Source organism: Bombus huntii, chromosome 2 (assembly GCF_024542735.1).
Source record: "Bombus huntii isolate Logan2020A chromosome 2, iyBomHunt1.1, whole genome shotgun sequence".
In the NCBI taxonomy this organism is placed as follows: Eukaryota; Metazoa; Arthropoda; class Insecta; order Hymenoptera; family Apidae; genus Bombus; species Bombus huntii.
This window is the reverse complement of record NC_066239.1, coordinates 13,954,476-13,977,820: the sequence shown is the minus strand read 5'-3', so window position 1 is coordinate 13,977,820 and position 23,345 is coordinate 13,954,476. Positions and strand designations below refer to the sequence as shown.

The 23,345-nt window shown below is 39.2% G+C and overlaps 1 protein-coding gene across 5 annotated transcripts in view; it reads right to left on the bottom strand.

The window, feature by feature from the left end:
* Window positions 1-22,607, bottom strand: part of LOC126873807 (teneurin-a) — a 703,125-nt gene extending 680,518 nt beyond the window's left edge. For 3 of the 5 annotated variants that reach the window (XM_050635059.1, XM_050635077.1, XM_050635068.1), the window contains exon 1: window positions 21,230-22,607. The gene's annotated coding sequence lies outside the window, so the exon portion shown is untranslated. The remainder of the gene's footprint in view (window positions 1-21,229) is intronic. The other 2 variants (XM_050635086.1, XM_050635092.1) reach the window with 1 other exon arrangement.
* Window positions 22,608-23,345: the final 738 nt, after the last annotated feature.

Genomic DNA, 23,345 nt, shown 5'->3' with positions numbered 1-23,345 from the left:
CTGTAACCGTAAACTGGTAAGAAAACTGCACGTTGGAGTCGGGTCACTTCGACAGAAATTTCAGATATTTCTTCTGAAGGAAACCGTGGTGATTAAATAGCAATCTTTGTGATAAAAAGTAGTCAAAGATTGGAAAGAATGGATTTCTATGACTCGCGATATAATTTCAGCGTAAGGATAAGCTTTGAGGATTTATAGTTGGAAGAATTATTTAAGTTTAATTATTTAAACTCACTTTTGCAGGATTCGCATAACTCATCTTAATATCAATCACCGTATAATACAATATAGTATGAAGAAAATGAATTCACTGTGAAAAATATGATACAAACACGCTGTCCATGCAACACAGATAAATTTTACTAACTTTTTTTATTACATTGCTGCGAACGACTGAAAAATTGTGCAGACTATCAAACTGTAAAACAGAGTTTTAACTATAACGAGAGTCTAAAACTAGACCAGAGTGTGCCAACCTAACTAAGAGTACGCCAACCTAGGGCAACACGCGATTTAATAAACCAACAACCGCCCGAAGATCGAAATTATTCTGTATCCTCGTTTCATCTAAAATTCAAACTTGGCTCTGCAATGTTAATTTGTAACAGATATGGCGTATGGGGGTCATCCTATATCCGTACTCAGTGTTAAACGAATTCATAACTCGTTAATCTAAACAGCGCACATAACTATCCCTTAGCGACGCTATTCATATCATTCTCTGTTAACTGTTCCATTTCTAAATTATTTAGCAGCCAAAAACACTTGTTTTTAATTCTTCTGTCCATCGCATGACAGGTAAGCGATTTGTACATTTTCACATTTGTATAAAATTCGCACCCTATAATTCTATGATCAACTGTCAACTACAGTAACATTGTACTTCATAATTCTAGATATACGAAGACTATGAGAAAGGAATATGACAAGTAAAATTTTGTTGACTTGTTGATTTTAATGTCAATATAACGTGAAAGTAAAATAACTTCCATTAGAAGTAATATAACTTAAGGTTATAATATTTAATCAACACAGTCATATTCAATAAACGTTATTTATTTATATTCTCTTGCATAAATATCCGAAAGCCTCATGAATAACCAGCAGGGCCTTCGATCACAAGAATCGTCCGCCACAGGTTGTCATACATCTTCTTCTTCACGTTGCAAGGCGAATAACAACGAACTCGTAATTAATTGATCGGTGATGGCGGCGCGTTCTAATGTTAATGGTGCGAAACACGGTGCCGTGTATTTTCAGTTTGCCTAATGCATTTGCGGGACGGCTCATGCGTATCTTTTGATCGCACTAACGTACCCGGCTACTGCTATGTGTGTGCGTATAAGTGTGTGAAGGTGCGCGCGTTCACTCGCCCTCTGTGCAACGTTCGGTATAAAGGATTGTTATTTACGGCACGGTTTATATTTCATCGGAATATAATGGAAAATGGACCCAACGTTATGCGCAACGTATAGTTTCCCTCCCATGACCCTGCTAGCGGCACATATATCCTTGCCGTTCTCACTTTGGCGCTCGCCCAGCGGTGTATTTTGACATTTGTTCAACGTTGAAATATGCACCTATAAGCATCTCTGTAATTATTCGAACGGTTATATTCACGCCTGGTCGCTACGACTATTTGAAATTATTAATCCATCCGGAGAGAATTACGCTCGATTTACGTGGTTTAGTAGTTCAACCCATTAGAAACACGCCTCTTTGGACGATTATAAAGGAGCCTGCAAGAGGATCTCAAAGGGAAGTTAGCTCGAATGTTGTGTGTAAAACTGTTTCAAGGTGAGCAGTGAACTCGCAAATGTTCGAGGAATGTTTGATTTGCTGAATTTGAGGTCGTTGAAAGTGAAGTTTTGGTAAAAGGAATTCAAAGACGGTGAATCATTCGCCTTGAGAACTTAATTAACTTCTTGGCAGCTTATTTGAAAATACGAAGTCGAAGCATTTAAATAATTTTATATAGAATCTGTTCTTGCATTAACAAATTACCTTCTTTGATATATTTGAACGTAGCACTCAACACTGAGCGAATGTTATATGACTATTGTCTCGCTATAACTACAAGAAAATCCTAAATGCAGAACTACTTAGTAATTAAATCCACTTCCTTTCTATTCTTTCCACTCTTTGCCTAAAAAGTTATTCAACTTCATTTCGTACATTTCCAACCAAACGAACTTCGATCCTTCTTTCCTGAAAACCGGGCTCTGCCTTCCATCCTACACAAAAATCCGCACCATGCAAACTCGGTCTTTCAGTATAGAACTTTGTAACTTCAAAAATTGACGCGATTCAAAGTAGCCGGTGCGCAATTTGACGCAAACTAACCTAGGCTAGTCCAAACAGTCTTTGAAATTTGGCTTCTGGTGCAGTTGTGAAAAAGGAAAAAATCTTACACGTGTATGCGAGAGAAGGGAAATTTCCACGAAAGTCAGTCAAAGATCAGGGGAAACGATGTAGCGGAAACGAAGCTCAGGCAGCGCGCGTATCCGGTCTCCGGAGTCACTTCAGTTCGCTCATTTTGCCAACTTTTTCTTGCGAGTCTCGCACGCGACCATCAAAGAACGTAATTTCCTAGTCGGTGAGACCAAGAAGGAGCCATGGAACCATTTCCGTCAGCTACCATGCACGCGCGTTCATAATGTAAATGCAATGATTTAAAATTACTATAATTGACACAAATTAACGATGTACGAAAAATTATTCATACGAGTTCGACGAGACAAAAATTTGCCATTACCCATTCATCAAGAATACCTTTACGGCATTCAAGTTAGAGAAGACACTTTTGGAAAATAAAAATAGTAAACGATAAATTTAAATCCTAGCTTGCGAATCAACAGCTTGCATGCCTTATTCGCGAACATCACTTCGTTCGTTTCCTTTTCTCCAAAGGAATGGGTCACGTGTCTAGTCGCAACAGTCACCGCTTTTCATCTTACGATGCTTTGGACAAAGTTGCATCTAGCTGGATGCTGAGGAGGCTGGTAGAAACGGCAAGCACAGACGAAAAGCCACGACAACCAAGAGCAGGTGCGACGGAGATGGAAAAGAGGACGGAGGAGAGCAGGAAAGTGGGCAGGTTACCGGATTGTTACGAGAGCGGGTTTACGAGGTCTCGGTGGACAGGAAGCTAAGGAAAGGGGGACACGTCGCTTCTCTGCGAAAGGGGAAAAGCGTTATCTTGCCGTGTGTGACTCGAATAACGAGAGCAGCCTTCGTGAAGTCCGCTCGCCAGACGTCTTATCGTGGCAACGTTAATGCGATTCCTGTTTCTACAATTCCGGGTCTTCGTGCTCGATTTTGTCACCAAGCGGCTTCTGTTCACCCTAGACTCACTTCCGCCCCGAAAGTAATTTTTTATTGGCTGGAATAATGGAGGAGAAACGTTGGGGCTGAGTCTGGGAATGGAGAACGTACTCGATAATGATGGCTAGCACCGAGAAACTTGAATGCACCGGTTATTTGGCCGATCGGATTGATTTCTTTTTAAACGGATAGATCGTTTTGCCGAGTATGGAGCGTTACTCTTGGTTATCGTTATTCGTAGAGATTTTTGTAATATTTATAGTATACTGTGTTCTGACACTGGCCTTAGGGTGGAGAATTCGGGAAAATAGGTCAGTACGGGTCACACCATAAATCAACCTCAAGTATTCCGAACCTTCACCTGACTACAATAGAATTCTCTCGTTGTAAATCGATAATGTACCCTTTGAACAAAGTCTTCGATCTGTTACTTGCTTTTTCTCGTATATTTATGAAAGCTTTAGTAATCACATATCATTTTCTTGTATTATCTGATTCGAAAGGGATCAGATTTCGTAATAACAGAATTTTTATTTCGTATCGAACGAAACACACCGTATCGTCGACTAATCACGTCTCGTAATTGTTGTAATTCAAATATTTAGCCTCACTTCAAGATCCATATACATCCACGATATACGTATCGCGCGATTACATTTTCTGCTCGGGTTAATTTCACCGTGCATCCACCAGGGCAGGCGTATCGCAAATAAAAATCTACACGTGGCAAAGGGTAGTCGTTTCACGTATGGCCGCTAATAAGGTTACACGAACAGAAGATGATCGAATCAATGAGCGGAACTTAATTGGAGAGTAATTGGATCGGGTCTGGCGATATCGACGTGGCGAGGCAAGGTGGATGACACAATGAACCGGCCGGAAGAACGTCAGAAATGACAAAGTTTGCCCAGGGTAATCTTCCGTTCCGGCCCGGTTCGCGATCCCGATAGGCGTTATAGTCCTTCCCGGATGGTCGGCCATTAATTCAAAGTCTAATCTCCAACGTAGTTTCCATACTTTTACACTGATCCTCAATTTGCCGATTACTCCGTACGGTGTGGTACCGACGTTTATATACCGCGAGATTCGCCGCCGTAGAACGCGAATTTGTCACGACATCTATTTTATATCATGACTCGTCCCGGGCCACCGTTTAAAAATCATCTATAAATTATGCAGACCCCACCGACGAGCACATGATATTAAACGCGACCTCCGTGGCATAATGTCTTCATACATATGCAACGAGCATGGAAAAATTCTGAAACAGAGGATCCTTAAGGGCCAACAAAGCATCGAGAAGTAGACGTTTGATGGCACTCTTTCGAGTGCCGAACATAGACGCGTTTCAAGAACATGGTAATGCTTCAGGAATATCTGCTCGTGCTTCGTGATCAACGAACAGTTTCGGAAGAAATATAGAGACATATTTTATATTCTTTCAAATTGTAGCATTTATAAGATAAATTTTAAAAAATTTATTTGTTCGTTATTTGAAATAAGTCGGCAGAACAAATTACAATTGCACAAAGTTATGTAAATAGAGAGACTACTGCAAAAGATTCGACTTCGAATATGATATACACGTTAGACGCAAATTTATAGCGGACTTAATGAGTGGAAATTAGATGGTGGCGTTCAAATGGAAGCTGTCATGTCCAAGCTTATTAGACAAACGGAGGTACGTAACGGAACCGGAAGTGAACGTGCTTGTTCTTAACTGTACCTCGAAACAGACTTACGAAACGAAACATTTACTTCCAACTAGATTGCTCTGTTATCTCGCGACAGTACCTTGTTATTCATACTGGAACATTATTTGCGAGGTTCTCGGAGAGTCTTGCTCGGTAATTTCTATAAAAATATAAATATAATATTTCCTCTCAACATGTTGCCATTTTCCAATTAATTATTATCACGCATATCTATCACATCTTTAACATTCGAAACTCAATCACTCGCTGTAAATATTCACATGAAATTTCCATCTCCCATTTGTTACTTTAATAACGAGACAAGCCTCGCGATATATTGTCCGTCAAAAGTGAAATGGTTGGAATATCCTCCAACAGACAGGAATTGTATGCCCATAATTAGTTCACGTTTTAATTTCGCCTAAACCCGATTCCGTCCACCAATAAACGTATTTGCCGCGCCTCCGTTCAATCAACGCAATTTATACAAGAAAATCGACAGCTAACCGATAATTAACAACCACGATTACACGCTGAGTATACTAATCAACGCAGTATATTCAACGCGCTGATTCCACTGAATAAACGGTAACAGTATTACGTGTGTACACAACGCGGCGAATGCAGTTAGATAACTAATGCCAAATCGAAATAAATTACTCATACCTTTAGTCCGCGAGTGATAAATTGTTATCGAAACTTCTGCGCGTCCCACCGACCGCACTCGAGTTTGGAAAATGGCGGGATTAAAACACGCGTGTTGAACGTCCATTAGCAAGATTCGAAAGGACACTGTCGCGCTTGTATTCCGTTTCCGTTCAACAGGAAGCACTTTCATCTATTAATATTTAGTCAGAACAGCACCCGTCGATACTTGATTCATTGATATGCAAGTGACAGCCGTAACTATTACGTAATCTACACGTAAATTTCGTATGCTCCTCGTGCACGCCACAAAATGGATCGAAATTATGGCCAACCGTGGCGCCTCGAGTACGATGACAATTCACTCACAGCAATTAATATAGCGTACCAGAGAAAAATTTATTCGATTTCGTCCGTGTATTAAACTGTTTCTGGTTGTGGATTCGATATCTCTTTGCGAGAGACTTACTCGCTGAAATTATTCGTTGGAAAATATTTTGATGTGTAGAAGCCAATATTATTTCGAATACCTCGTATGAATAGATACAAATATAATTATAGTAACCAGTATAGTTATTATGTAATTTACGTGTGCATTAACTTGGGGGTAAATGGGAATAAATGAACGAAGAACGTTTAGAGGTATATTCTAACAAAGTTTTTCGACATCATATTTATCTTCTCTTATTATTTTATTTTGTTATTTATCTTTTTATCTACCCCTATATAAACACTTTTTACACAAACATATTTATTCTCCATTATCATACCGTGATAGTAAACAATATTCGATGCACGAGCAAATACTTACAGACGCTCGAGCATGTATACACACGATGTGTACCAATTACGTTACTTAATCACACTTATCGATCCATCAATCCCCAAAAGGGTTAAACTGCATTACCGACTCCCAAATTACAACGCCTATTAAACCCTAACCCGATCGAAAATCACGAAGCACACACAAATTTTCGCTGTCTGAAAGGAACCGCGTTATTCCTTCATCGTGAGTTCTCAATCAACGAATCGATCAGTTGTCGATAACTGGTTAAACTGAGAAAAGTGGGTCGACTGAGGAGTCTAAAATGAGTCGAAAACTATTCAACTTTTACGGCGAATGCAAAACAGTCAAAGCTTATCTCGCGCGTGCTCGCATGGTGATTTATCCTTCCGGAAGTCGGGAACCTCGGGCACCGTTGGCCTACATAGTGAAGAGTTATGCCCGCGCCGTGGTACCGTGTCATACGAGTCACCGCTGTGAGACGTACGAGGAAATAGGAGCATCACCTTGCTTGAGTATCGCCAGAAATGCCGGAGACAACATTGAACACGGAACAACGACCATGGTCTTCTCGCTTAAGCGTCTGGCATGGCGGGAACGTCGTCACGATAAGCGTAGCTTCTCTCATCGATCCAGTGCACGATCAACGATAAAATTCGCCTCGTGATAAACTCTCTATCTTTCTTCTTCTTCCTTCATCCCTCTCTTCCGTTGTGTTCGTCCACAGTGAATCTATTCGGTAATATTCACGGAATCGATCGAGACACAAGCACGCGACCACTTTCTTTGCCTCGCCAAAAGAAACTCTCGGAGTTGTGTTCTTTGATGGATAGTTATTACGCAGAAGTTTCAGTAGCTTTATGGGATGACCTTTGGTCGATATGAGAAAATGAGTTGATAATTTGCTAATGCGATTGAAGTACAAGCATTAGGCACGAATAGCACGGAGTTCGAACCACAGGGAGAATTATTAAAGAACACGGCGGAGAATTACGTCAAACCCTCGAATTATATCGTAGGTTTTTAATTAGATTTTTAGTTTGGAGTTACACGTACGATCAAATAACGGTTATCTAATAATGTATAATATATGAGTCTTGTATGGAGGTAAAAAATTTGTGCAAGTTGTAAGTCTTGGATTATATACTTTTGAATAATACAGAAGTAGTTCACTATATTATTCGAGACATGGTTGCATGTAGATAACTTTGATTAAAGTTAGCAGTGGTTGTAAAGAAAATTTGATGTATAGTATGGAAATTGGTAAGAAAATTTGATGTATGAACCGCATTTCTGTTGTCTGATATTATCAGGATATGTACTAGGTAAATTTAAAGTAAATTTAAAAATAGGTCCTTATATTCTAATATTATGGAAATAGGGTAGGTATATAAGATATAATATTGCGGAAAATTTCAATAATAGTGTATGATTTTCTGAAGACTTTTGGCTTTTTATCTCTTCTCCCGAAAAAAACCTAATGCCACGTGCCACGGAAACAGTGAACGACCGATCATAAATAGAGAAATTAATCCAGATTAAATAATATAAATAATATTCAATTTTTTATTCTTTAAAAGTGTTTCAATGTAACCGATAAAAGTAAGAATCACAAGAATATAACGTAGAACACAATTAGGATTATTAATATATTGAAATAACTTGCACATAATTTACTATATTGGAACTGGAATGTTCAGTTGGTCTTTCACGAAGTAAATTTAAAACAAAACGTAAGAAGTGAATCGAAGTAGACTTTGATCGACAATTGAACTGGAAATATCGCTGCTTTCGCGGAGAAAATGCATCGAGCTTTTAAGGTCATCAAGCGGAAAAAGTAGAATAATAAGTCAGAACGAAAATGTACAAGATAATTCGGGTCACTGATTCAGTCGTACAAAAGATATATATAATCTTTCTCTCGAGCAATGTAAGGTAAGTGACGAGGACGATGGTCGATTGAGTCTCAAGACCGTCTGTTTATCTCTTCGCTACGTGAATCGAGTCGCATTTGTTTTCCTTGGCTAACTGAGTCGAGTCTGCGAAGTTTACTTTGGACAGGTGAGGTGAGTCCCATCTACACAGAAATTTACATTAGGTTTTAATTATAATTTACCCTTTGTATTTAACCCTTGACTGTTATGATGAAATGGAAATGCGTTAATTCTATCGTTTAGTTTTCAAATATACCTCGATAAATAGTTCACTTAGGTAATGAAACTTGAATATTTTTGTATAGCTAAATACTCGCATTACAGATTGCGAAACGGTATAGGTACAGACACTTCTCGTTAATCGCGAATACATGCAGCGTGTACGCGCCATAGAGGGATGAACGTCCGGCATTTTTACGTAATTGGAGAGTTGTAATCTGGTTGTCTGTAGCAATTAGCGTAATTTCAGTGCTTAAGCAGAAAACATTTTTTTCATGTACGCTTTATCGCGTGTTCGCCGGTTGGTTAGCGTGCGTAGCGCTGTACACCAGGCCATGACCAACCAAATCGATAAGCCAGGATATTAGCGATATTAACGCTTCTCTTGTTCATTGCTATTCTTTCCATCCTTTATTTTTTTTTTTCTGTTCTTCACGGAGACACGAACTTTTTTGTACCGCGCGATACAATCGATTTAAACGCCGTCTTTAAATTGGTTCCTGTGTGTTATCGGATTTTATTTGGTTTAGGAATTTTTATTTCTACAAGAAATTTAATTCCTGTAAAACAATTAATTTATTGCTTGTAATTTACTTTTAATTTTTCCATTGTATGCTTTTAATATAGCTTCATTAATCTTTGTATACGCAAATTTAATAGTACAAATACATTATTTTAAAAATATTAAATATTACAAAGTATCTAAAATGATTTTAGTCGTCACATATTTTTCTCCAAGTATTCTATTTTATATGCCTACAGCTGATAAATAAATGGTACTGAAACTCGTTCTGAAACTTCGTTCCTGACTTTTATTCAACTCGGGCACTGAGAAAACACGGTTCCATCCAAGTAGACCATGCATGAAAAATTCACTTGACAGTATCGTATTTATTCCATTAAACTAATGAATTTTCATTAATATTACTTGTTCATGTACCCGAATGTGTCGAAGGTATATGTATGTATAACGTATAGAGACGCACCATTACAACTCTCCTCATTTCTAATTTACTGTACGAGAGATGTTGTTACAAAATAATGACCCAAGCCAACAAATTCTACCTATATCACAAATTAAACATTATTACGTATTTAGAATTCGATTTACTGTAAAATGTTGCATTTAAACATCATAGTATAATTTTCTAATCGAGATACATTGGTCTGCTTAACATTATCAAAATCGGATATAAATACTTACCTAGCTTAAATTACCTTATTATATCAATAATCAGTTCCTTGTCATTATGTTTTATTCACTCCGTCAACTAGGAAAAACGAGTTAACTTTCTATCCCCTTGAATGTAATTATTTCAGATTATTTAACACCTTTACAATCTTACCAGAATTGTAATAAAAACAAATTAATCTGTTTGTATTGATCTTTGACTTGCTGTTCAAAAGAAATTTCTCATCGAAAAATAATCCGCTTAAAATTAGTATTTGTCGTATAAGCTGTATATAATAACAAAATTTTAAGTCTAGAATAAATGAAAATTTAGTTTTTGTTCATCAACGCAAAATCGTACAAGAAATGGAATAATCCCATCATGACTGGCGGAAGATCAACGAATATCACGATACATAGTACGTAGACACGGGGAACGACCGCGATATTCCGGCAAACTTCCGCCATTTCCGCGGGATTAATACAATTCCATGGAACTTTAACAATCCGCGGCGCAACTAGCTAAACTAAACAGATTTCGTTGTGCGAGGAAACGTCAATTCTGACGTATGCGTTTGATTTTAACGACTTGTATACACACCAATACCAGAGGTACCGAGGCTTGTTCGTAACTGACGGCTTGACGTTTGCACGCTGATGTGTACTGATTTTGGATTTCCATCCGCGGCATGCGGGGAACAGAGACGAATCGTGTATTCGCCGCGTCACGAGTAATGAGGAAATCATGCCCTGTACAATTAATCCCGGCCAAGTTGAAATCGTTTCAACGAAGCACCCTCGATTACCAAGCGCAAAACCGCCAAGACGATCGACTATCGAGGGTACGCGTATAATACCCGGCAACGATCTCGTTTGTTCCAGAGAATTTAAACGATCTTGGAAGATATTTAGTTCGATAACGCGGTTTACTGTTCAAAATTTATTATATGTATGGAATGTTTGGAATTACTTTGGTAGAAATTTAATAGGTAGACTGAAGAATAAATATCTGTAGAATAAAATACAATTATGGAAAATCTTAAAATCTTTAATTATTGACTAGCCCAACTACCCTTCGGACATTAGCGAAAAATCATTGCGTTTATGTGAGGACTAGAGGAAAACCAAGGTGATATAGGTAGAATAGATAGAGTAGAATTAGAGAAAATACCTAGCTAGGAAAAGGAAAAAACAAAATCCGCTAGCGAAGGACACGTTCCGATGAAGAAAAGGTCGTTAACAGTGGAAAGACAAAGCGATTGAAAACTGAAACGAATAACAAATCCTCTTGGAGTTCTATTAATAAAAAATTTCAGCATTAAACTGAGGACGAACAAACCAAGAAAGAACAGAAAACAGGATACAAAGGTAAGGTAAAGGAAAAAAGGAATTGGTTAACGGAGCTTTATCCCCCTTGGTAGGCTAGATAACCGGACAGGTATTCTGATCGCGTATCAGAACGATATCACGTTCCCTAACAGCAATGCATAACGTGCACATGTATACGTGATCATGGGTGTAACGCAACGCAAAGAAGGGAGGCGACTGGATAGGCAGCCGGGGTGTAACAAATAACGCCCGCACTTATCTGAGTCATGCACTTTTCAGTGACAAGGGCGTATGATTTATTGCCTACAAGCTTGCTACAATGAGTCCAGGACGTGTTAAACTGACCGCGTTCATCATTAAAATTAATGGGTATTGGATACCGGCCGCATGGACGTATACATACATATATATTGTATATATATATATATATATGAAAGGGAGGCAGGGATAAGCGAGACAGATAGAGAGGTAAACTCCCGGGGACAAAAGGATCTCGTAATCATTTGGCCCTTCTAATTATTCATCCCGTGTTCCGTGTGTTCCACAGAAACATATTTAAAAAAATATTCGTAGTCTGGTAACAACAGAATGTGTGAAATATTAAAAGAAATATAGTATAGGAACATGTAAACTTGTAATACGCGATAGGTTATGGGGAAGGGTTAGGTCTCTTGTGAAGGGTGAGTTAGCAAATTAAGGGCGTAATTGAGGGAAATCTCTTGTATTGATAATGAAGGGTTTAAACGATATTTCGAGGGAGCTTCGATGATATACTCCGTAATTAGACATAAGGAGAGCATGTATTTCAAGGGACGCTTTAATAAAAAATTAATAATAAAAAGTCGAAGTCTTATGAATACAAAACGACAATCTAAATGAAAGTTATGGAATGAAAGTTAATTAAAGCTGTTGAAGCTAAATAATCTTACACGAACCATCTTCGAATACAACTACGGATACCAAAAACTCAAGTGCGAATGGTAACACTGTATAACGAACATAATCCACGCAATCCAGACAAAAATTCATTTACCTTAAACCACTTAATTCACGAATCTCCATTACCCAATCCTGCCCATTCAGCTCGTCGAACCCGTAATACTACCATCCCGGCCATGCTTTCTCCGACAACTCACCCAGGCAAGGTCTCCGTCTGCGAAAAATTGACTTGAAAGCCGCAGAACCGCGGTACCCCTTGTTGTAGAAATTTCGATCGAGGGGCAGAGGGAAATGGTTTATTTTAACGCGATATTCGCCCGAACGTTTGAATAAAATTCACCTTAGACGTACAAAAGAGAATTGATGCTACCGCGTCCCTCGGTTGAATTTTAAAGCGAAGTGCCGACGGCGGCATTGGCGAATTGAAATTCGTAATACGCGGCGGATGTAAAAACTCCGAGGTTCGTGTAGACGGGACCGCGTAAAAAGCACTTCCGGAACCGGCCGTAAAGTTCTACAATGTGTTGCCGCGGCAATTTACGCGAGAAGCCCGTTGCGGCGAGTTCTAGCTGCTGTACCGTCAATCGTACATACGTATTACACGCACTCATCTCAGGTGTTTAACGTTCGCCGTCACGAAATTGTCCCGGAAGCGACGGCGTCCATTGTGCCCGGCGAATATGAAACGTGTTAAACTAACCGCCAACATCCATTAAAATTAATGGGTATTGAATAGCGGAGATGGGGCGCACTGCAAGCCGAATGAAGTGCTACATCGTCTCTGGCCAGACGCCTGCCTCGTACCCGGTGAATCGCTGAAACCTTTCAGTTGGCGATACAAACTACCCCTGATCGAGCAAAAAACCTTGCTCGAGGATCGAGCCAGTAGAAATGGAAAAGTTGAGAGTACGTGTACATACATTAAATGCCATGGTTCACTGATCTTTTTATTAGTGTACATTTATCTTCGAATGCGATTATTACTCTGTGATTTATATAGGAATAAATTGCTGCTTTGTGATTATTATTAATTTACTGTGATAGTGACTCTACATTTACTTTACTTGATTTTTATTAATTTAACATATAATATATATATATATATATATATTTTTGTGTTATTTGCGGAGAAATATAACTATAATTAATCACAATCATTACCAATTGTAGAATTTTCCAAACGCCAAACTCACTATTAAAATTTGCGGCGACACGTTTCTCAATTATATTTTCGAAATTTTCGGAATTGCAGCTAGAGCATCACGTTTAATTGCATGATATACAGTACACCCGTGTACAGCATCAATTCGCATTAAAATTAACACGCGATTAAGAATCAGCGCAACTTATCTGCCGCGAATACAACAGCGACGCTTGTATCAAAGAGATTTTGCTCGTTAATAACGACGAATAAACGCGCACAAAAACATCCGTAAATTCCCCGGAACAATTCGAGAGGAGGAATTCCATTTGAATAATAAAAGAACGCTTCTGTGGGCGAGAGGGTGGAGAGGTGGAAAGAGTAGAATATGCGAATGGAGAGTTTCTCGGAAGAGAACGCTAATTCAGGGAGGAAAGAAATCCCGCCTTCGCCCGGTAACAACAGCTTTTACGTTTCGCTTCTAGTTATACTTGACCTAGTGCCACCGGGCGCGGTAATCACTTTTCTTTTCCGATGAATTTCCCCTCGATATTCCCGGAAGTTCCACCGCGACAGCAGGACAGTAGACCGTTTGCCTTGTACGAAACTTCTGAGAAACGAAGCTCGATAATATACAAAGCAGTCGGTCATGCGAACCAATCGTAGATCACGGGCTTCTGCATAATAAGAAAGGAGAGGAATTTATCAATTTTCTACTAGTCAATTGCTGCTCTGTACTTTGTAACAGAGATCTTGTTGCATCTGTTTTCTGCTTTAAAGCTAACGAATTGCTTCGTATTTACTATACAGATTATCTCGAGCAACTCGACTCAAACTTTGTAATAGTAGAAGGCATAACAATTAAATTTTGATATGCAAAATTAATAATATCTGTGTTTCGAAAGTGAACGTTGAGAGAAACTTTAAAGATTCAAAGATTATCTCCACTGTATAAATGTAACAATTTTAATACAGAAGATGATGAATCCAAATATAATGAATTAAAAGATAATAAATCTAAATAAATCTTGCAAACGTTTATAAATACCGGAGGATGTAGTTTGTTAAACGATGATTAAACATTCTATTCACTTTTACACCTGTTTTCCTATTATGTGTATTGAAATTCGCTCGATAAGTTGCGTAAAATGTGTAAATGAGAAAGCAATATCGTTTAAAGTCAGAAGTTTCTGTTTCCAATTCCACCTCCATAAATTTCGTTACAAAACCGAGTAACGAGCCCCGCGGAATACGCAGCGAATTTCCTGGATTAAAAGGGAGGCGGTATTTTGTTAAAAATTTCGTTGGTATGCAGAAACGATACGAGCATTGTTTTACCGAGTACAAAGATGCCAGTACTGATTATGTTACGGATCGCGATCATATAATGTTATTCAATGTGGAAATCTGTATCGGTTTTTTAACGAAGCTACTTGTAGCAGTGCCGAAAATGCATTCGGAAATTATAAATAATACCGATAATATAAACATTATAATACGAAATTGCAATTTTAAATGGGCAACAGAACACGCGGAAAAGAGTTTTTATATAAATGTATTGCAATGCTTTATGATATGACACGCTTTAAATTTATTTTACCTTTCTACCGTATACTTCCATCAAGAATCTACGGTTCTTCTTCTTACTTCATAAATATAAATTTAGGTCGGTTACTATTTGTTATATTCATCGATAATGTTAAATTAAAATTTCGAATAATGTTACGACGTGTTCAATTGTATATTTGTAACAGAAATTTCTACTACGAACGATACTAAATATATGAAAATAATTAAACTGAGAATTCACACTTCATTCGAAACTACGACCGAGAGTCTATTTAAAATTTTTGCTGAATATAAAATGTGGCTGCTTTTCATTATTTTTTAATCCTAAAGTCGACTATCAAAGATAAATTCAGATAGTTTTCGCTGTTTATGCTATATAAATTTCAAAAAACGATCGATCTTCACGAGAAACATCCGCGAGGCATAAAGAACACTTCTACTGTACATCACTGCACGAATGATGATTTGCATACAACGGTGCAGCGAAACGAATTCAATCTGTTAAACAAGCCATGGCTCGATCGCTCAAACGATCCCAGTGAGCAAGAAAAAAATGGACCAAATCAACATCGAAAAAAATAAACTACAATCAGCCAACGAGCTAGGTGAACTCTTCCGATGTAACACAAAAATCAGTATTCCACTTCGTAATATCAATACAACGAAACATACCATAAATTAAATTACTTCTGTCATCACGCACACCTCTGTCGTTCATCTGCACATCATACGCATTATTCTTCAACATTAAGATAAAAGATAATATTATAATTGGCTGACTGAAAAATCCCATTTCCTAAAATCAAGCTTTCGCTTGAAACACGTCTTTAAATGATTCTCACTGGCACTCACACGTACTTTATTTATCGTATAACCTCTCAAGCGAATGCAATGAACAAGGGAAGAAGTCCTCAGGAATACTTCATCCAAATCTTCTTTAAAACCTTCGCATTAGCGCGCATACTCCTCAAAATTCGCTGTTCCTTCATCACTAATGATCCACGTTGCAACAATGAAATTTCGTGAACAGGTCGGAGATCATGGAACGAGAAGTGGAAACGACAACGAAGTAGAGAAACGCAATGGTGGAAGAGGACAAAGATAATGGACACGAGAAAGGCAGTGCGACGAGGAGCAGCACAGGTAAATCGATCTGTCGGCGCACGTAACACGCGGTTAAGTAGCGCGTTAAAACTCCGCGAACGTTCCGGGTATGCTTTCAGCATATTTGCATAAGACTCTACTTTGTGGCGCGTACACGCACACACGGTTGCGTTACACTCACAGTTACGAGGATGTCACATGGACGTTCGTATGTCCGTACGAAATGATGAGAAAATCGAACCATCCGCCGCCCGGACTGCGTTTCTGCGAGATGTATAACGATTAGTTAAGAATCTGATTGCACTTATTGAATCACTCTTAGAAAGAAAGAAGGTTTCATGATCAATCATTCGTGCATCGACGACGATCGCGTGACTCCGTTTAGACATTCCTCGGGGCGAAATTGAAAACTCGCGTGGAAATGTTTTCCTTCCTCTTATTTACTCGTTACTGACGATCGATGTGCTGCTCGATTATAGCAGGATTGAATGAAGATACCGCAACAGTATGAAAAGTGATAGAAATTTAAATATTGGGGAATACAGCTTTCTTTCATTTCAGTGAGAGACTTTATCTTTCATTGATCAAGGCAGTTAATTTTGGTTGGCAAAAAGTGACACGTGAGAATAGAGAACACATAATAAATAGCAAGAGGCGATGCTATTTTGCAGTTTCCGGGATAAAAGCGAATTCGTTCTAACGCGAAAAAGGGGAATATTTTTAGTTATAAAATATAACAGGATATCAAAATGAAGCGAAGATCTCTTCAATAATTGAGAAATATTACTTCAAATTTAATAATTGACTGTTTTAAACTGAATGGATAAATTTTTGTACGTAGTCATTGGAAACGAAGTTATAAAAATCGAATAATTAAGAGTGACGAATACCAAAGATATTAAAGGTATCCAAGGAAAGATACTTTCTAGTTTAGATGAATGGTGAATATAGAAGAATTATAAATTTCTGTAATAAGATATATCCATATAATATATATATTCCTTATAACTAGAAAATATCCTGAATCATATATGAAAATACTAAAAATTCTCGATAATCAATCTTCCAATTCTCAGGAAATATTATCTTCTTCTTAGAATCTACGTGTTATAGACCAGATATAGAAATCGGAGGAATAACCTTCAATATTAAAAGCTTTGGCTACCAGAAAAATGTTAAAAACATTTAAGAAGAAACGTTTAAGTTCTCTCTTCTGTCTCTTACTATCTCCCTCTCTCTTTCTGATACGCATTCACGATTCGCTGGCAATTTAAAATAGTGCCGTTTGCATTTCCCTCTCAATTACGGAAATATCAAGCAGAAACGCCGAGAACTTCAAGTATCCCGAGCATAGTTAATTTCTATTACATTTGTATATTTAATCTTCTCTCTCGGAGGAATAATCGCGTCGGCGGGTCAGAGATTCCGGAACTTTTGATAAAACTGTAAATAACGGCGACGCGACCAGAGCTTAACTTTTACCAAGAGTTCGCTGGCCCCTCTAATTAGCGACATTTGTTGAAAAAATTATCGATAGAATCGTGTAGAAAATGCATCTGTGGCCTACGCAATGTCACTTCAGGTTGAGTACGTCTCGTTCGTCTTCCTGCCAAGTATTGGACGACCGAGAATCCTGTTTTTAATTTCAATCAAAAACTCTATTATTTATCATAGTAATATTTAATTTGCGTATACTTCGCTATCCATCGTGATTGTGTGTTTCTAGCAGTTGGTTAAAGAATTACTTTTTTCGTAATAAAAGTATTCAAAGCAAGCTCAAACGATATGAATTCTCAATTTGAATATATTTTATCGCTTGAAAAGAGACTTTTGCATTGCACTCTCTTAGAAACAAACGTCGATTTCTTCCGTTTCCCAGCCGGAGTTTCAACAACATCAAGGGATTTTAGCGACATCGGGAGATAAATAAAACGCAGCGTTAAAGCGCAGTAAAACGTAGCATTAAAAACTCGTCCTCTTTCTAAACATTGCTCTCAACATTGCACGACCTCAACAAAAAAAAAAAAAAGAAAAAAAGAAGAAGAGAAAAAAACGGAAGGAGAAGAAAAAAGAGTTCACCTTTTTGTAGAGCACAGGTCAAGCAATAGAGCGACGTATCGTGCCACATTCTTTTTTTTTTCATCGGCGTAAGCCTGCAGATCGCCGTTAACGTTATATATCGAGTTGCAATACCAAGAAGAATTACGTCCGCTTTTTTCCTTTCTTTCTCCCAGTTGCCATTTAAAAACGTCATCGAGCCGATATTAATAGCTATTAAAAGCGACGGTGGACTTGTAATCGCGTGAAATCGAGTTACGCCACGGAAATTAGCCGCATACTCTGTAATAAAAACGATTACTCGAATAACTTGCGGCTACTGGCGAGTTGTCACGTGACTGGATCATTTATGGCCGGATCATTGGCGATGCGCGGATAAAAGTTCGTGCACCATGTAACGAGCGGCCTCCGCGGTGGTTCGCCGCTTTGTAAAAGCGACCAACTTAATTTAATCGGTCTCGAAACGCGCGCGCACACACCTCGCCGGTTTAATCGGCAATTACGTTCAACGAATATCGCGCCGAGGCCATTGGCGGGTTTTGCAAAACGCGATTCATGGTCGCGTGGAGCCCGCGCGTTGTTTGACAGATTGTTTACGGAGATTTGCGGTAAACTTTACTTTTAATGTATTAGCAGCCGCTGCCATAAAATTAATATCGTCAGATTTTTATTTATTTTAATTCACAATAATACGATAATCGATTAACCTAAAACATTTGTTAAAGAGATAAAAGTATTCTTCGATACACCGATTAAGTAAAGCAGATGTAAGAGAGAGAGAGAGAGGGAGAGAGAGAGGGAGAGAGTCAAGCTTTGAACCATTGCAAAGTAAATACAGTATTATGGCCGCAAAGTTGAACGTTATTTGAATTAAGAATGACTGTAAAGAAATAGGAGAAAGATGTTAGAGCTTGGATATATTCTATACTTTCTGGAATACTTTAAATATTTGCTGTAGGTAAAGACCTTTTTTAGCGTTTCGATTATTAATATAAGATCCGCGGTACGAGTTTTTTTCACCGGAATACTTTTCACAATATTGTACAGCTTTACATTATCTATTATCTCTCTAATATTTCAGAAGTTTCATCGCCAAAAGAGGGTACTGTTTGCAAAGTAACGAGGTAATCAATGAATTTTTGAACGCCTTTAAAGGTTATAAACTACTTTTCTTTCAATGACTGTTTTACTGAGAAAGGATCTCGTAGTTTAAGTATGAATGTGTGACTGTTTAATGCTCTTAACTCTCAATCCTCTTTCAGATCTCTGGCTAACTGAAATCAATACTAATTCAACGTTAATACGCTCAAAATGCAGAAAACATAGTAAGGTACTGAATATGATATCTACCACCTGGAACAACAAAATTTCAATTTGCATAAAATATCATTGCTCGTAATATTTTTGACATTACACGATTCTACAAAAATACTTGTCTATGTGTGTGGGAATATTTGCAAAAAATACTAGTTTTAATAATCATAAATTAATGACTAAGATAATCGTATGACTATTTTTATATCTCAGGTAGCTATGAATCTACTAAAGACAGTAAAATATTTAAAAATTCTGTGATTTATAAGTATCACAAATCCCTAAAATCTTATAAGAATATTTGTAAATTTCCTTCATGTCACGGCGCAGTGAAAAATGTCGCATAAAGCATACTAACAAAAGTACTACCAGAAGACGCGCGGAATTATCGTTGAAAAATGTTGTACCTGCGATTGAGGAACGTCGAAGCGCGAGAAACGAATAAATTCGGTCGCAAAATATCAAATTTATCCGTGAGAAAAGAGAGAGAAGCGGCGGAGGTGCGAGCTCGAAGCGGATCGGTACAGCCGCGTGGGAAAGTTTCGCGCGATTCTCGAAGAATTCGAAGGTTTGCGAGGGAAAGGAGCATCTCCTTTAGTTTCGAAGCTTTAAGAATACGGGGGCGATCTGAAAAATGGGTCGAACGTTTTAAAAGTGTATAACGCTCATAAAAATAGACAAGCCGCGAGCCGGTTAATGTAAATCCGTGAATCTGTTTTAATATACTTTGCAGACACTGAGAAATTGCTGTATTTGCGGTTAACGGCTTCAATATAATGTAAAGATATAATGTAACGTCTTGTATCGTGACAGGAACTATAAAATGTTTACAAAGAAATTCGACGTATATAATAACTTCCCGAAATAAACATGGTTCCGTGTTTAACGTGTTTCGGATTTATTTTAACATAGATCGCTACGTAGAATTTCTACGTTGATTTCTCTATCAACTGAATTCCTAAGTAGTATACCGTAAAATTGCTCAGACGCGTTCAACGGTACTGCACGTTTGAAATAAACTGAAATGATAAAAAGACGCACAAAGTGCATTTGTACACTTTTAGATCGTCTCAATATTTTTATGGTAATATAATATTTGTAATTTGTTCAAATCCTCGTACGTAGACACAGGTATTTCATTGCAATGTTTCAACTTGAAACAAGAAAATATAAGAATTATATTTGCAGATCGCTACGTTAACGACTGTTCTACTGTTTACCTTCACAAATGCTGCACACTCCCAAATTTTTTACACCGTTTTCCAACTAAACGTAATGATAAACAATACCTTATTGTAAGATTTTAAAATATAACAAAAGAGTACACGAAATCAATGCGCAAAGCCACATTAAGGAAATATTTTTTGCTTATTCTCGTGAATACGTCCTCTCAAATCCCCGCAACCCTCTTCGAAATTACTCGGTATACAATCGTTATTTCGTCGGGACGCTTCAACCAACCGTGTAAAAAAGCGTATACTCGTATCTGGGTCGTAGGGAATAGAACAAATACCGGAAATATAAAAATCATAACGAACCGTGCCACTTTCTTCTCTCTTTAATACGTGACTCAAGCGATGCGACGCGCGGCTCAAAGCGCCCATCGTTTAATTAAACGGAACATTTACGGGCGACTCCTGTTTCTTTGCGCGGGAATAAACGCAAAAGGGATTAATCGACATCGAAAAAACATTTTCCAAGTGTGTGTACATGTGAATCACCGAGAAAAGGGAATAAAAAAAGGTAAAACGATCGACACGATGTTTTCACGGTATCCGTAGGTGTGCCCAATTCATAGTTCTACCCTAGCCAATTATAATTTCATTCCCCGAAATTCCCATCGATTAATTCGAAGCAGCCGTACTCTCTAATTAAATCCCAGCCATGCAAACCCGAATAATTCACGTTTGCAAATCAATCGAATCGCGCGGTAAAGATATCTCCAGCCGCCCGATATCCATATAGGTACGTATAGTTTGTATTCGTAACCACAAGGGAACTCACCTTAATTCGATGCTCTGATTCCGTTTATCATTGATGCTGACGATCACGTCTCGAGGCTGTATGGTTTTGTCGTCGTTGCACTTTGTGGAGGTCACTTTGCCGCACAACAGTTCACCAAGATCGACCAAACGGCTCCCTTACTCGCGCGTCGCCGTATCACATACGCTGACGCGAGCTAACAACGGCATATATTAACGACAGCACCACGATGGACGATAAGGTTCCGTGGATGGACGCGCGGTTTAATCCTACGGGAATGTGACGGCGCGTACGCTTTCTACCGTCGCGTCGCTTCGTTGTTAAGAAGATATTAACCGATTCAGAAAACCGGGCAAACAGTTCTCATTTCACTGCACTTTTTCTCGTCGAAACACGCTTAGCCGCCGATCAGTTTGCCCCGGGACTTTTCAATCCTTTTACCCCTCACACGCGACGAGAAAGTTTCGTTCTCGTTTCACTTTCTCGAACAGCGGCAAGACCTGTCCCCTACGTAAACACGACTAGGATGCACGATTACGCGCTAAAAAACGAGTCGATCGAAACGATTCACTGATTTACGGACATTCACGAGTATATGTAAGATTATGTAATAGATAGAAGCTCGTGTCACACGTGATGAGACGATACAGTCCAAAACAAAACAACGTCACCAGCTGATTCTGCTCAACCGGTTGTTTAACCGCTGACAGAACGCAAACAGAACGCGACAAGGAGAGAACGAAGAGAAGAAGACGAATCAGCGCAAAGTAGGTAAAAGGAAACGCGTAAGAGGAACACACGAAAGGATAACGCGAACAGTAGAAACAGACAGGCGGTAACAGGAGCGTGTGTTTCACCGCGCGACGACGTAAACACTTCGCACGAAAGCTCTCGACTGGCTCGGCAGGGATGACCGAGCGGCACAGTTCAGTGGTTCGCGCAAGTAGCTCGGTAACGCGGCGTAACAGTGCGCAAGCTGTGCTTTTGTGCGGCAGATGCAGCCCCCGTACAATCGGTAAGCTGACAGTTACTCTCTCTCCCTTTTCACCTGCCTCCCGCCTTCTTCTCTCGCGTGCCACTATCGTCCTTCTCTCCTGCCTCTCCCGTGCGTATTTCTTCCTCGTGTGTCAACCTCTGTTAACGCGTGTTAATCTCGTTAACGTATGTTAACGCACGCCAACATGCGCACCCGTTGCTCGATTTCCTTTACGTTCGCACGTTGCCTGCCGTCGAGGTTCTTCTACGCGGGGCATCCGAGTCGAGATGCGAAGCAAAATCTCGAGAGAGGAGCGTGGTGGTTAGATACGAGAGATCTCGCGCGAACACTACGTTCTCCCCTTTCCCTATCCGTCGTCGGACTGACGAACTCCGTGGTGAGACTGACCGTCCGACCTGTGTGTACCTGCGCCGCGGCAGAGCGGCCACGGTGGATCGCGAAAAGTAACTGGCGAGCCGACCGACCCCGATTGCCTCGAGTCTGCGCCCTAGCGACATTTCTCGTGTACCGGATATAAAATATAGACGCCAGCTACCGTGTACGTGTACCTACGCGTCTCGCGCTCTCCATTCTGCTCCATTCTGCTTCACTCTAGCTCTTCCAGCCTCTATACTCTATACTCTCTAACCTCTTCTACACCGTTTTCTTGCTCTCTCTTACTCGTTCGTTTTACTTTGCCACGCGCGCCTTCTACTATCGTCGACTATGGCGAGACTTGAAAAGGAAGAAACCTTCCACCTCCTCTTCCCCTTCCTTCCTCTTTTCTTTCCCTTCCTTCCTTTCCTCTTTCTTGCCTCCTCTTTCTCTTTTCCGTGCACAGCTTTTATTCGCTCGGTTCTTGCTTTTTCTTGCCTAAGCTCTCCACTTTGTTTGCCTGTTTCCTGCTTTCTTCCTAACGCTTCTCCTTCTTCTTCTTCTTCTTCTTCTTCTTCTTCTTCTTCTACGTTCCGTGCCGTCTGTTTGCTCTTCTGATCCCTCTCCCGTCTGTTCGCGTGTCCCTGCCCGTCACCGCTAGTATGCGCTGCTAGCTGTTTTAATCGTGTTGCCATTACAATCTTAACGCTAGTCGATTGTATCGAAAGGTATCGAAGCGTCACCAAAATCGAGACGGTTGAGTTCTCGCGTGTCGAATGAAGTTCT